At 35.6% G+C, this 16,791-nt stretch overlaps 1 pseudogene; it reads left to right on the top strand.

Moving 5' to 3' along the window:
- The first annotated feature begins 10,997 nt into the window (after positions 1-10,997).
- The window catches only part of LOC149542770 (uncharacterized), a 56,196-nt pseudogene continuing 50,402 nt past the window's right edge, over positions 10,998-16,791 (top strand).

Genomic DNA, 16,791 nt, shown 5'->3' with positions numbered 1-16,791 from the left:
TGTATTCTGCTTTTGCGGTTAGTTTTTTTTGTTTTTCATCCTTTTCCATGTTTAGTTTGTACGATGAGAGGAAGATAATTAGTGACAGGAAGAGCACAATTATGACATCGGTAGTTTTATCTTGTATGTCATTTCATGTTACCACAATTATTTGCTTACCATTTTTAACAGGAAGGAGGAATGCGTGAGAACTCTTTTTTTTTTTTTACACTCTCGTACGCGTGGTTGAGTGCTATCGCGTGTGTAAACGTTGGGAGTGACTATTTCGACCATTTTTCAACGTTTTCATACTTTACAATTCATTCTTGGCTTCACTTTCTCAGGTTCACACCTGCTCTTTGGGAGGGGAATCCATACCATTGGGAGGCAGCTCTTTCATAGGAGTTCTATGATTCACTTTCTACTTTCTCACATTCACACTGCTACGGTATCGTGGTTGAATTTAATAGTTACTATTTATAAAATTAATAAACAATTGAATTGTACTGTAGAGTATCATTAAATCTAATAGTTACTATTTATAAAAGTTGTCAACAATTAAATTGTAGTGAATTGTATTATTATTATAAAATTATTTTTTAGGTTGTGGACTTAGTAGTTAATAACCATCATAAGAAAACAAAATCAAATCATAATGTACTATTGTAAGGCTTGGCTAAGAGACCATCCTCATTTAAAAGAAGGCATCTTTAGTAAGTAAAATCCTTTTAAAAAATCATCAAGAAGCCCTTGAACTGTTTTCCATTAATTTGAACACTATATACAACTAGTCATCAAATTACAAATACTCTGCTAAAACTCTTGGCTCAATGAGGAGTATAAGACAATAAAAAGAACATTTAGAGTATATAAGATGGACAAAGACAAGTGGCATGTAATCTCTAATACTTGTTTTTATTCTTTTAGTAAAACTATTTGTTTCAAACATTAGACTAAATAAATATATTTAATTTAATTAATGAAGTTAATTAAAATTGTAATTAGAATCTTAAATTTAACTATAAATAATTATCACTTATATTTCAAAGTAATTAAAATTAAGAATAAAAGATAATTTGATTATAATGATAGATTATAATTTAAAAATAAATGTTATTTGTAGTAAATAGAGTAGTCATAACTTTGTTGAATTTAACAAATTATTAAATATGTGCATCCAAATTAACGTAAAATAATTTTAGTGAGTTTAGAACTTACAAGTCTTACACAAACATTAGAAAGAATCAAAATGAAGAATAAAAAATGTATCTTTATAATATTATTTATATACAAAATATAATGGCAACTTATTTATTATTATTTTGAAAAGTTAATTATTATAATATAAATATAAATATTTTAGTGATATTTTAAATAACAAGTTTATTGACAAATAGAATTTCTCATGGAATTTTTGAAACTAGCTTCTTGGAATGTCAGAGGATTGGAATCCTTTGACAGGAAATATATTGTTAAGAGGTTCCTTAGATGGACCAAGGATATTGGAATCATTTTGTTGCAAGAAGTGAAGTCTGTTGGGTTTGTATTAGATATTGCCCTTAAGTGCACCTAGAAAGATGTTGTCTCAGTGTCTACCAACCATTGTGAGGAAAAGATGGTACATCCATTCTAATTGGGCCCAAATGGAGAAAGTGCATTGATAAAAAAGGTATTTCCCCTTACAATAGAGTTGTGTGTGTCTCTTTTAAATCACAAGAGTTTGAATTTGGAATTTGCTCTATATATGCCCCTAATGAGCATACAGATAGAATCAACTTATGGCAATGGCTCTCTAGCCTGCCTAACATCCCTTGGATCCTAGTAGGAGATTTTAACATGGTAGAAAGGGCACAGGATAAAGCAGAGGGGCTAAAATTTGAATGGAAGGGAAATGATCAATAAGTCTAGAATAGGCTCTTATCCAACCTTAATCTTATTGACCCCTTAGCTGAACTCAAGAATCAATCCAAAGGGATCTGATGCACATGGTCTAATTTTAGAAGGGGGATAAAAGGATTTTTTCAAAACTAGATAGAGTTTATTTTGACAAAAATATGTTTAGTTTCTCTAAACCCTTAGATGACAATCTTGTTAAAGTTCTCCTCTTCTCTTTATTTGATCATCACCTCATTATTGTTGATATCATCAAACTGGGTTCCTCCATTCCTAACCTTGAGAAGAAGGCTAATGCATTTGTGTTAAATTATTCCCTCCTTGAGGTCCATGAAGTGCAGGGTGTTGTAAAGATCATACATTGGTACAACTCTTTCATTTGTCAGCATGAGAACCCCATTTCTAGTTGGAATAAGATGGCAATCTCTTGGCAGAATATGTTTAAAGTTGTGGGTAAAAAGAAAGCCAAGGATAGTAGGGCCTAATAATTGTCCCTCTTTAACTCTCTTCGGGATGTTGAAGCTATTATTCAAGCCCTCCCCTCCAATCCTTGAGTTGTGGGACTTGTTGCCAAGGCCAAGCATGACCTTAGAATAATTCAGTCCAAAAAAATCCAAGGGGCCAGAATCAAATCAAGAGTCAATTGACTTAAGATTGCTGATAGAGGCTCTAAAATTTTCTTCAAGTTACTGAAAGTCAAGGAGGCCAAGGATAAGATAGATTGTGTATGTCATAATGGCTTTACCATTTCTGATCTAGAACACATCCTTGATAATTTTGCCCAATATTAAAAAAGTTTTTTCTCTTCTTAAGATATTGGATGCAGTATGAAGGAAGCTAGGAACGAAATTTGCACTATTATTCCTAGGAAGTTGTCAGCTCAAGACTCCTTGCATCGTGGAGTCCCCATCTCTATCACAAAAATCAGCTATGTTATCTCACTCATGAGTAGGGAGAAGGCCCCTAGCTCAAATGGTATTCCTATAGAGTTCTTCAAATCTAATTCCCAGTGGATTAACCTAGTGTTGAAAGATGTCTTTTGACTTTCCCCTCAATCAAGACTCCTTGGGCCAAGACATTAATTTAGGGGTGATTAATCTTATTCATAAAGGAGGAGAAAAAACACTCATTAAGAATTGGAGACCAATCACACTTCTTAACATGGTTTACAAAATTCTAGCCAAGATTCTAGCTATAAGAGTTGAAAATATTCTTCCCAAGATTATCAACCCCACCCAAATAGGCTTTGTGAAAGCCAAATACATCCTTGAGAACCTCGTTACCTCTTGGGAGACATTGGATTGGTCAAAAATCTCAAACCAAAATGTGGGGGTATTGTTGATTGACTATGAGAAGGCATATGATAGGGTGGAATGGGGGTTCATTCTAATGATGCTTGAAGCTCTTGCCTTCACTACAACTTTCTCCTAGATGGTTGAAACTTTAATCAAGGACACCAGAGCCACTATTGAAGTCAATGGGAATAGATCAAAATTTCTCTCTCTATCTAGATCAATTAGACAGGGTTGCCCTATAGCTCCAGCATTGTACAATTTACAAATGATACAACTATTTTTTTGTTTTAGAAGAGAAAAATACAGAACACTTGATGATCAAGTTAGACTTATTTTGTCTTGCATCGGGAAGCAAAATCTCCATATTGAAATCATGCCTATTAGGTCAGGACTTGTCTCCTCCATGGTGTGATAAATTTGGCATTTCTTTGGGGGGTGGGGGTGGCGAGGGGGCTTCTCATGTTGTGAGATATCTAGGAATACCTTTTTCTATCAACCCTAATATCAATGATATGTGGAGTTGGATCAAAGATAAAATCACTACTAAACTCAATAAGTGGAACTCTTTCTACCTCTCTTTTGCCAGAAGGATGCAAGTATGTTAGAAAATCCTCTCTTCTTACTCAGTGTATTTCTCTTTGACATGGTTGTTTAATGTCAATCAGTTTGAGTTCCTGTAGAAGAATATTAGAGACTACTTTTGATCAAATGGGAAAGGAGTTAGGAAAACTCATGCAGTTAAATGGGATTGGTGTATGAAAAGTAAAGAACTTGGCGGTCTAGGATTGAAGAACTTGAGACAACAAGGAATAGCATTGGTGGTTAAATGGATTGAAAATTTTGTCCAAGAGGAGGAGCCATTGAAACTCTTCATTAGACATAACTTAAGTATTAGGCATCCTTGTGGTGCCAAGTTCTAGGGTAAGCTAGATACTTTGGACTTTTTGGCATTGGAAACAAAAACTCTGGTGGGAGACTCTCATGTTTTCAAATCCCTGTGGAAAATTTGGGCAAATGTTAGACCAGTATTTGGTAAGATACAAAGATCAGAGGAAGGCAATATACGATGTGGCAAAGCATCTATCTGGTGGAACCTGAAAAGAAACTCTAAACCTCTACCTCTTGTCTAGGGATGTTATGCTAAGAATGATTTTTTTTGTGATGGTAGACTGATCCAGTGGGAGGAGATCAAAGAAAAATATCTTATTCCTTCTTCTCAATGGAGGATTTATTGCCTTATTAAGAAAGCTCTTGATGATGCTGGTGTTAGACCTCTTTGTTATTCACCCACCTCCAGTTGTTTCTAGTTGCATTGGTCTGACTCTACCCCCATTGATATTGTCAAGTCCATATATGTCTACTCTTTGATTTCAGTCAGCCCTTCTATCTTTGACGACCTTGATTCTTGTTGAAGCCTCTCCCTTGCCCATGCTAATTGAAGGAAAATCTTTTCTAGTCTTTGGTCTTGACCCATTGAACCCAAAGTCTCTTGGTTTTTGTGGAGGTTTCTGCTACATAAGTTGCCCTTCAAGAAGCTGGGAGGGGAACCAAATATCTATTCCATTTGTAGACCACTTGAATCCATCTTTCGTGTCTTTTTTCATTACTTCTTTGCTAGGGAGATCTAGAGTATGTTTCCTCTCAAACTTGATAGGCAATATTTATGTTGATAATGTCATTTTTGGCAAAATTAGTGGTTGCAATAAATGGTAAAATATGTTCTGGTCTATTCTTTCCTCTATTATTCTTAGAGGAATAATGACATCTTTCAGGGTAAAGGTAGATGCCTTACTGAGTCTCTACGAAGACTCATATTTGTTGATGTTGTCTTGCAAGTCACTACTATTTTCAAGATAAAAGAAAGTCAGTTCTTCCAGCTACTACAGGATGGAAAATGTGTACTAGAAAAGAAGGATCTGGCCCATGGATACACTACTAAAAAAGATGTGGATGACTTCAATATGCCACTAGCACACTCTATCTAGAAGCTTAAACAAAAAGAAAACTAGAAGAGAAAAGTGGAAGAGGAAGATGTGTCCTTTTATATATCATCTCTAGTACACTTCACAACTCCTAAGACTAGTGAAGAGGAGGAAGAATAGGATCAGTGATCTAGTTCACTGCTATTTCATTTTTGGATATATATCTCTTTGTTTCTAGTCTATGTAGACTTAATACTTCCTATCTGATATAATTGTTGATAGGCAACATTGTCGTTTTGTGGTCCCCTGATTTTATATAAACTCTTTCACTATTTCTTGATATGCAATAGTAAAAAAAAATCTAATGAAGTATTAAACAATATTATCATAATGAAAATAATTAATAAGTATAATTATTAAAATATTATAAGACTAGTGAAGTTAAATTTCAATATTGTGAAGGTGGTTCTATGACTTTGGCTTTCATTTTTGCTCTACTAGGGTTTTATGTGTCTCTTGTGTATGGCTCTTTGTCTAAGATTTCCTTTTGTCATTGCCATCTATTAAACCACATTTAATGTGGAAATTTTTTAGGGCTAGTTTATAATGGCCCCAACCAACTATGAGCTAGTAGTTGATACTCGTGTTCACATTGTTGCTTCAGGTAGCCATAGCGCCTTCGTTGAACAAACATCCTTGCAAATTTGTCCCGAAGGTCTATCACAAGGTAATCTTGATATTATCCTTCCTCTGTAAGAATTTGGCATTGCATGTGAATGTTTAGAACAACATACATTGATAGGTTATTTTGTGGGTAGGACTCTTCCTGAAGCCATGCTCAGAGAATGGGTTACCAAGAGCTGGACTCCTCACAGAGTCCACCTTGAAGCTATGCAAAACCTTACCAAAGGTTTTTTTTATTCTATTTTGCTAACTTGTCCCAGGCTGATGTAGTTTTTGGCAATGACCATTGGTCAGTTCATTCCTCCTTACTTGTGTTCCAAAGGTGGTCAAGAGACTTTACAATCTTTGATGACAAAAAGTGTAGGGTTCCTGTTTGGGTTGAGTTTCCTAGTCTTCTCCTACCATGCTGACCCTTTATTGAGTCCATTGCCAACACTCTTGGAAAAGTTGTTACCAAGGAACATGAGAAATTTTTCAATGCTCATCCTCAAAAGTGCATTTGTGTTGAGGTTGCTGTCTCCAAGGATCTCAAGGATTCTATGGAGATTCAAATTGGTTCCCACACCTTCTCTTAGAAGGTGCTTTATTTGAACCTGCCAAACACATGTTATAAGTGTCAGTTAGCAGAACACAAGATCAGGGATTTCCCTTTGATAATGCCTAGGGTTAAATCCTCGCCCAAGGATGCTCTTGTTAAGCCAGCAGAAGGAAAACAAAAAGTAGATTGGACCACTATTGGGCACAAGGGAAAGGATTCCTCAGCCCCAAAATAGTTGAATGTTGCTTCAACTTCCACTCCTCATATAATGGAGTGCAAACCTCAGTCATTGCAGGGTTGATAGTGGTTTCACTGGAGTCAATTCCCGTTGTTTCACAGGATTCAAACCCTGTTGTTTCATAGGTGATCAAGGTGACTACGAGGGCTACCACTCCTGTAGTGGTTCACACTCCGCTTGTTGTGTCCTCCATTGAGACTCAAAATGTGTGATGTTCTCGCAGTCCTCTTAGACTTGCTGAGAAACCAGATGAGAAGCAATAGGTCATCACTCCCAGAGGGTTTCCCTCTAGTTTCAACCCAGTTTCTACTTTTTTGCAAATTAGCTACTCCTCCCTTGAGGACGAAGAAGATATGGAAGATTTTTCATGAATTTTTGTTATCATGGAATGTACAAGGTTGTACAGACCTCTCCAAAAAGTATTGTGTCTAGGATACCCATCATAGACTTGGTAATTTAGATTTTCTTTGTATGCAAGAAGTTAAAATTTCTGGTTTCATGCTTTCTTCTACATATTGCGTCATTTGGCCAGATGACATTATGTTTTCTTCTCATCACAAAACTGGTAGAGATGGTGTAGTTACTCTCTTGTCACCTCGTCTTCATTATGTTATTATTTTGCATGGTTCTAACCCCATGCACATAATTATTTAGAGTTTTCTTTCTATCAATAATCATTCCTTTGGTATAGTTAATTTTTATGCTCCCAATGATGTTATGGAAAAATCTCAACTTTGGTGTTGGATGGCTAACAACTTTCCATCAGCTACTTGGGTTATGTGCAATGATTTTAATATGGTAGAGCTAGCTTTTGACAAGGAAGGTATTTTCCCTTTCACTAGACACCTGGAGAAAGGGAACTGTGGTACTATATGCACAATAAATTGGGCCTTTTTTATCACAATGCTAACCACCACCAATAGAGTGGGGTCTGGCACACTTGGTCTAATTTTCGAGTTGTCTTTGACCACATTTTAAAACATCTTGATCGTGCTATGATTATTGCACAATATTTTTTCTCCTTTTTTTGAAGATCGAGAGTTACCTATCATTCCTCTATTGGATGTGATGCTATTAGACTACTATCCCATTTATTTTACCATTTATTGGCAAACAGTTGTCCAACAAGTTGTCAAAACACAATTTTTCCTCAACATGTCAGTGTTCACTCATGCTTTCACTATTGCTCACATGCTACATGTCTGGAATTTGGAGCCACGTCCCCATTCTCAATCAAGTTGGATTCAATGGTGGAATGATGTTGTTACCATAAATGCTAAGTTTCTTTGCATCTATGAGTGACAATTGGCTATTTTCAAAAAAAGATCTTATGAAGCCAATACCAAGGCTCTCAGGAAGGCTTATGAAGCTCTTACCCTTAGCCCATTTGATTCTGATTTGCAAGTCCAACTTGCCAAGCTTTGCCATGAGAAACAAATTTCTGATAGCTATGTTTCTCAAGGTGCCCAAATCAAGGCTTGACTCCACTGGTTAGAGGCTAGTGATAAAGCTTTTAAAGAATTCTTCCAGGCTCTTAGAGCCTGCCATACTAATTTTGGGATTAAAAATATTAAATAGGGTAATGTTATTCTTTTCAATCTCCCTGACATCCTACAAGCCTTTGTTCGTCATTATGAAAATGTTTTTTCTTTGTAGAGAAATTTGGTTGCCTGGGAGGAAGCTCTCAGAAAGTGTATTTTTGTTACTCCAAATCCCCTAGTGGTTAAGCAATGAGCTTAATATAAAAAACTTCTCACCATCAGGGACCTCAAGGAGGGTGTCTTTTCTATGGCTAATGAAAAATCCCCTGGGTGTGTGGGTTCCCTTGTGAATTTTACAAACACCTTTGGGAGTCTATTGGTCCAAACCTAAACCTACACATAGTATATCTTGAAGCCTACCACACTAAGAGTCTAGGAGACATCATTAACAAAGGAAACATTAATTTGATACCTAAAGCTAGTGACCTTGAGGATATTTACAACTAGCGGCCCATCACCTTGCTTAACATGTCATATAAGATCATTGCTAAGGCTCTATCTCTCAAGGTTTGACATCTTCTTCCCTTAATTGTGTGCTTAGAACAAATGGGTTTCATCAAGTCCTGGTATATTCTTGACAACATCATTTTTGTTTGGGAAGGCATGGAGTGGGCTCGTAAGTCCAATCAATAGACTATGTTCTTAAAAGTTGATTTTGCCAAAGCTTATGATCGAATTGAATGGCCCTTCATTTTGACTATGCTCTAGGTTTTGGGTTCCAGCCCTAATTTTCTTCAGTTTGTGGAAATTCTTTTTGGTGAAGCTAATGCTTGTATTACCATTAATAGCTCTCAATCTGAGGCCTTCAGGATTTTTTGATCTATCTAGCAAGGTTTCCCTCTGGCCCTGACTTTGTATGTTCTTGCTGCTGAAGGGTTTGGTTACTTACCTACCCGCTTTGTTTCTGTTGGTTTGGTTCATGGAATTTCCTTGCCCAAGTCTTCTTCTCAGATTGTCAATGGCTAATTTTTTTATGACTCTTTTCTCACTCTCCTAGAGGACGAGGAAAATATCACTAATGCCTTGCAATGCTTCGACACTTTTTGTCAAGCTTTTGATTCAGCTATCCAATGACACAAGACATTCTATTACAAACACTCCTTCCTTCTATCGTCACCCTGGATTGATCAATTCGAGTGCAAATGGGTTACCCACAAGGAGATTTTTCACTTTTAGGGCATCCCCTTTTCCTTTCAAGCTTCTTCAGTGGAATTTTGGAATGTTGTGCTCATGAAATTTGAGAAAAAGCTTGATTATTGGATTACTAAACCCCTTTCTCTTGCAAAGAAATTCCAAATTTTCTATAAGGTACTAACAGCTACTCATGTGTATTACTCTTCTTGCTAGGCTCCTTCCAAAGCTTCCTACTTGACTCTAGAGCATTTTCTTGATGACTTTCTTTGGGCTTCTGGATCTGATCATCATGCTTTTCCAGGGTTGCCTGGAATTTTTGTTATCTCCCCAAAGAGTCTAGAGGTCTTGGCCTTCTTTCCACATAGAATCAAGGGCTCACTCTTTATGTTAAGTGGATTATTTGCATGCCTTCATTGGTGATGAAGCTTGGAAAGTGTTGGTTTGGCATTGTATCTCTTCTGGTCTCTCTGTTAACAAGCCTGCATGGAAGGGGGTTGCTCATCATATCTTTCTCATTATGCAAAAACCAATTCATATCCAGGGCTCCTTTGTTATCGAAAGAATTTGGAAAGCTTGGGGAGATGTTAATCCTTGGCTTCATTGGGATGGTGATGGGTTTCATGATGGGCTTTCTTTAAATCAGCAGAACCTTTGGTGGTCATTGTTGTTTGCCATTCAGGGTGTTCCTCTAGCCAAGACTCGAGGTTCTAGTACTTTGCATTTTTTCAAATGTGGCATCAAGAATCCTAAGGATCTCTTCTCTAGGATCTCCATGAGTCTTGGATCTAGGGAGGATATTCAGGTCCAATTCTCTCTTGCTCATCTAGATCGACAAAATTTTGATCTTCTCCTCTCTGCCCTTCTAGGTCATTTGATCCACAAGGTGGGTATCCAGTCTGTGTGACCTTTGTAGAAACACTGGAAGTGGTATCCTGCCACGCCTTTCATCAATTACAAACCCAACTTAGGATATCATTGTCTTTCTCCCCATCTTCCTATGGCGGACACTCTCAACCAACGCTAGCATCTTTAGTCTTCTACTTATCGTTGGAGAATGTGATTTGACACTATCTAAAGTGTTATCACTGAGCTAAAGATTGTCCATTTTTCCTCATGCTTTTTGTTTCAAGAGTTTCCCCTTGGGCCACGACTTAAGAATATTGGTCTTCCAAATCCTCGTTGTCCTTTTTGTGGGCATCCTAAGTCTTTTTTGCATATTTTTTGGTTTTGTAGGCATGACTAGAATTATTGGAATTGGATACATGATTTTTCAAGCCTTTTAGGCTAGAACCCTTTTCTTGGCACATGATTGTGCTTGGTGATTCCCCTAGGATCCCTAGGAAATTTTCCCATATCTGGCATACTTTCAAGATGGATATTTTGTTTACTTTATGGAAGGAAAAGAATGTTTTTCTTTTCACTCACAACTTTCTTCATATCAATGTTGCTATGTACACTAAAGCATGCATTTGTAATAATGTCATGTTGCAGATACAGGTCCAAGCTAACAAGGTGGCTCTAGAGGTGGCCCATTTTCAGAAGCTACTCAATCATTGGGGTAACGCATCATGCACGATCGCTAGAGTGCCTCCTAACTCAATTGACCATACTCCTCCTCGAGGTTGTCATCGAGGTCACAGTTCTTCTACTTGTTGCTCGCACATGCCGCACTCACAAGCTCCCCACCACCACTCTCCAAGTGGTTGTGATGATGGTTAGCGGCACCACTCAGCTTCTCCACCTCATCGCAGCTCTAGCTAGTCCTTAATTTCTATGGCTCCCCTTCTTGTTGCTCCTCCTAGTATTGTTAGCTCCAAATGGCCTTTCCAACTGAATCTGGCTATCTCTCCACTGTGGAAGGAAGATAAAGATAAAGAAAAAGTTTTTGATGATGTTGCTAATGGTTGGATTGTTCCAAGTCCGCTTGCCAATCCTAGGGATGCATGGGGTTTTAATGATCGTGATGAACCACCTCCCTCGGCTGGCACTGCTCTGGTGGCCAGAGGGTGCTGCTTAATTTTTTTTTTTTTGATGAATAGTTATTGTATCTAGCTTTGACTATATGAAGTCTCACGAGGTGATCTTGTATCCTTTGGCCTATTTTTTATGAATTTGTAACTAGTATATTAATTTATTAATAGAAAGGGACTATTCATTAAAAAAAAACTTATTAGTATGATAAAATAATATATACTGAACCTATGATATATTATTTATTTTATTTGATATATTATATTTTCTAATGTGAACATCAACAATAATAGAAAATGGGAGTTATGCGTAGATTTTTTTATGGGAACGCAAGTGTTATTCAAGAAAGTAGAACTACCTAGCAAGACATTTATTGGTGATGGGATAAATAATTCTCCTTCCATCAACATTTTTTAGGATAATATTTTTAGTCATATTTTTGTGAAGCATGTGACGTATAAGTGTCATTTTCAATGCTCAAATCTATATGGTATATATAATCTCTAATAAAATTGATGTGTTTAAATTTCTAAAAATCTCGTGTATAAGACTTAAATGAATTGAGCCAATTAGACTATCAAAAAATAATTTCTATGATTTAAAAACTTTTTAAAACTACAGTTAGCATGATAATTCCAAAAAATAATGCAATAGTAAACCTACTAACAAGTGCAAGTACATGTCATTGATTGTAGTTTTCTAGTACAAATATTTGATAATAACTACCATTATCATATGTTATAATTATTTAAATAATTTTAAAGTACAAATATTGTACTCTTTAAAAAAAATCTCATCAACTAAATGCTTATGAATAAATGAAGTAATTAGAAAATAGATATGGATGCATTTCTTCATATCCATTACCACTAGTTCTTAGAATTTTGTCTTATTTTTTAACTTATTTTCAGACTTAAGAAGGAAAATTCAATAAGCATTTTAAATGGTAGTTGTTAAATGAATTTTTTGTGATAATATAATGATGTATTTTTAAATCTAAATCTAAATAAAATATTTCAAAAAAAAAGTTTGAATGTGGTTAATAATGTAATATTTGTATCACCTAATTTAGTAGTGCAAAATGAATACTAATTATTAACGAAAGCATTCACAATACTAAAATAGTTAACACTTATGATAGGACCAAGGTTATCACCAAGAAGGAAGGCAAACCAAGAATGGTAAGCTCCTTGGGTGTAACCTGCAATGATGTAGATATGTCCCTGATAGATAGGGAATGTATGCTCATAGTGTGCTCAAGCTTCCAATGGATGGGGTGTTCTATAAAGCATGAAAATGGATGAGGGTTTTAACTATGGAGGTTTGGGTGAATTTTATCATGGTAATGATGTAAAAATGGCTTTGATGTAGTGGTTAGTGGGGCATTTTAAGTTTGCATGAAAGTGGATTGATATGGATTGTGAGAAGGAAGGGCTTTATTCATAGGCTAAGGGGTGGTGAAATGGAGGGTCAAGATGCAAGGATGGAAGAATGGTGAGGGAGAGCTAAGATGCTTTGAAAGGGAAGCACATGGATTGTACTTGTTTAGGGCTCTAACCTTGGGACAAGTGTCACAAGGGGATTGGGTGGTCAAAAGGGAGAGTTAAGGGGAGCAATGAGGGAATATGAGTGTGTAAGAGGGATGTAAGAGGCATTAAGAGGGATGAAGAGGCATTAAGAGGCATTAATGACATGTAAGAGCCATTAATGCTCTTGTATAGGGATGGAAGAGGATAAGGGAGACTTGTTGACTTTGGCTTGGGTTAGCAAGTCTTAACCCTTGCTTAAAGTTGTGCACATGTTTAGGAGGGGGATTAGACTTAGTTTAAAAAGGGGGTTAGGGGGGAAGTGGTTTAGCTTTGATGGGATGGGTTAGTTTGGAGGCTAAGTGAGGTTAGTATGGGTGAATGGGTTGGATTAGGGGTAGATATAGTGTTTAGGAATTTTTTAGGGGTTTGCATAATTTATTAAATGATTTATTTAATAAATAAGGGATGTGGGATTAAATTAAATAGGTTTGAGGTTTAATTTAATTTAATTGATAATTTGATTTTGGGTTATCATTTGATTTTATCAATTGAATTATAGTTAATTTAATTAATTAATTAACTAGGGGATGACGATTAGTTAATTAAATAATAAATATTTAATCAGTAATGTCCTAGGATCATGTAGTGTGATTTGAAAAGTTGATGGCAAAAATCTTTACAAAATCTAATCCAGAAATTAAGTACCCTAAATGTCCTAAAAGATGACTAAATACGATTACCTAGTGGTCTAATCAAATTTAGGTGTCTACAATATTTATACTTTAGTATTATTTATTGACAAAATTTTAAGATACTTGTTATTAAGTTAATTAATTTAATAGTTTTTTTATTTTTTAAAAATCGATAAAAGGTCAAGGTCATATAACACACACACACACACACACACACACACACACACACACACACACACACACACACACACGTATTAAAAGAAGAAAAATTGCATTGTATTGTCTCCATTCAAATAGGCAATGGTAGGAAAGAATGAAGAAGAAAACCTCCAACCTTGCCTAGGACTTTTGTCCTATACACTTTTACATATTAAAAGGGGCATACTCCAATTTATATGTTATTTGTTAAAATTTAATTGTATAATAGCTTGGTAGATATCATCATTCTTCTTTTTCATCAATTGGTAGAATGAAACTGGATATATCTTAAATCATAAATAGAATTTGGAGATCAGGAACAGTGGTGCTCAGAAATGCCATATTTTGAAAGATATGATATTAGCATTCCTCCTCCTGTCTGATATCATGAATCTCAAATCATTTAAATCATTAGCAATGTTAGAAATCCAAAATATGTTTTCTTGCTTGACACCATTATAATGTTATTTTTATACATTTCTTTTACTCAAATATATAGTTATTTATGAGGTTAGGATGGGGAAATAGAATTTAGCCATTTAGGGAAAGTATGGAAAGTGTAAGAAAGAATGAAAAAGAAGGATAAAGAACTTATGGGGCTAAAGTAATACCTATTCCTAGTACGCCATTATTGGCCAATAAGTCTACTTTATTGTTGCCTTCTCGAAAGATATGATGGAATCTTATTTCTTTGAATGAATCTAGTAGAGGTAATACTGTTTCAAGTTTAGGATTGATCTACCAATTTGGGGTAGCCCTTTTTCTTAACACATTGATGACAATTTGTGAGTCACCTCTGACAATAAGTTTCCTAATGTTTTGATCTTTACTTAGCTTCAGTCCTTCTTTAAGGGCTTCTAATTCTGCTATATTGTTAGTTGCTTGACCAATGGGTTTTAATCCTTTAACTATCCAATTTCTAGCATCTACATGTATGATACATCATATTTCTACTTTGCCTGGATTTCTTTTTGATGCTCGATTGAAGTTGAGTTTTGTCCATCCTAATGATGGAGGTTCCCATCTACATTCCTTGCGTGCTTGGAGGTTTTTCTTAGATTATTGTAATGGGGGATTAATAAGGTTTGCCCATTTTTCATCATTTTCGCATTCCAATCCATGAAGGATCCTTCTTCTTGTGCTCGTTTCCTTAGATAATTATTCATAACTTCTTGTATGCTTACTTCCACTTTTTTGAGGAGTGAAGGTATATCCAGTTCTAGATTGTTGAAGAGTCTTCTATTTCTTTCTTTCTAGATTTCGCATAATAGTATGGATGCGGAAGTGTTCCACAATTTATTATATACATTTTTCTTATTGATATTAGGCTAAGTTTGTTGTGAAGGGGTGCATACTATTTGAGTTTTTGTTGCAGCCATTCCAAACATTGAATAGAATATGTGCATTGAAAGAGTAAGTGTTGTGCATCTTCTATGTGGGATTTGAAAAGGATACATCTAGAGGGCCTTTCAAAGCCTAATTTGGTAAATCTATCTATGGTAAGTATCATATTTTGTATGGCTACCCATAAGAAAAAACCTACTTTAGGAAGGCAGGCTAGATCTCAGCATAGGTTGAGGAGGATATAGGTTTCTCCTTCAAGACAAGTAAGGCTTAAGGTCTCATAACCTAGCTTGAATTTTTATATTCCATCCTTTGACGACCCCCAAGTTAATTTATCATGTCTATCCTTGTAGCAAGTTCACTTCTGGTTTAAAAAATTTGAGAATTCTTCTATTTCAAATAAGGATATTCCTGAGTTTTCTAAGGATCTCCATTTCAGATATGGTGACTCCATTTAGGCCTGAAATACATTTATAATTGGATACCTTAGATCCCCATGATTGGGATAAAGTATTTTTTATATTGGCTAATAAATGATAGATGTCGAGAGGGGGAAGACCATCTCATGAGTCTTCCCAAAATAAAGCCTCTTCTCCATTCCTGATGTCCCAAGTTAAATTATTGCTAATCAAATGCCAACAACTAAGCATGAAATTCTATGTGTTGGAACCACGTGAAGGATCTTTGACTTAGAAGAGTAAGTATGGATCTACTCCTCCTAAATATTTGTGGTAAAGGATCTTAGCCCATTTACTATCCTTTTCCTAAAACATATTCCATATGAGTTTTGTACCAAAGGCTTTGTTTTCCTAGTTTAGATTTTTGAAGCCTAAGCTCCCTTGTTCTTTAGGTTTGCAAAGGTTATCCCATTTATTTAAGGCTAGTTTCTTTTGTTCATTTGTGTTGCTCCAAAAGGATTTTTTGAGCTTACTTTCAAGTTTTTTACTAACTCCTATAGGAAGGGGTAGACATGAGATTTGGTAGGAAGGTATAGTTGAGAGGACAACCTTAATTTTTGTGGCTCTACATGCTTTGGTAAGCCATTTCCCTTTCCAATTGTCAATATGATGGTCTAATTTTTCTAATAATGGTTCCCATGCTATGGGGTTTCTGGTATTTTTTCCTAAATGGATACCTAGATACTTACGTGGGAAGTCATCTTTCTTATATCCCATAATGTTGCAGATATTGATTTTTAGATCAAACAAATTCTAGAGGAAGAATATTTCCATTTTTTTAGCATTTGCCTTTTGGATAGAAGCTTCTATATATTTTAGATAATTTGTTCAAAATTAAGGGCTTCTATAATGAAGCTGGTGCCTGGCAAAATAGTGTCATCTACAAATTGTTGATGAGTGATATTAGGGATGTTTTATGTTACCTTTATTCCTATAATACTACCCTCTTCTTGAGAATTTTTTATGGATCTCCCAAAGGCTTCTACCATTATGATGAATAAGAAGGAAGAGATGGGGTCCCTATGTCTTATGCCTCTAGATATGGTGAAGAAGCCTTTTGGAGTACCATTAATTAGGACAAATATCTTTGGAGCTAAAATGCAATTAAAAATAAGATTAACCCATTGGTGTGAAAAACTGAAAGCTTCTAAGGATTTACATAAGAATCTCCAATCTACCATATCGCAAGCTTTTTGTATGTCTAATTTCATAAGAATACATGCTTCTTTATTATTAATGGTTGAATGAATAGTCTCTTGAAGAGCAATAATACCATCTAGGATAGATCTACTAGGTACAAAACTTGTTTGCTCTTCTGATATTAGTTTGGGGAGTACTTGTACGAAGGCAAGTGCTTTTGATAAGATTTTGTATA

Source organism: Cupressus sempervirens, chromosome 8, assembly GCF_028749045.1.
Source record: "Cupressus sempervirens isolate cs-2001-9-10 chromosome 8, ASM2874904v1, whole genome shotgun sequence".
NCBI lineage: Eukaryota > Viridiplantae > Streptophyta > Pinopsida > Cupressales > Cupressaceae > Cupressus > Cupressus sempervirens.
Note: the sequence above shows the minus strand (reverse complement) of the source record. Positions and strands in the feature narration are given on the sequence as shown.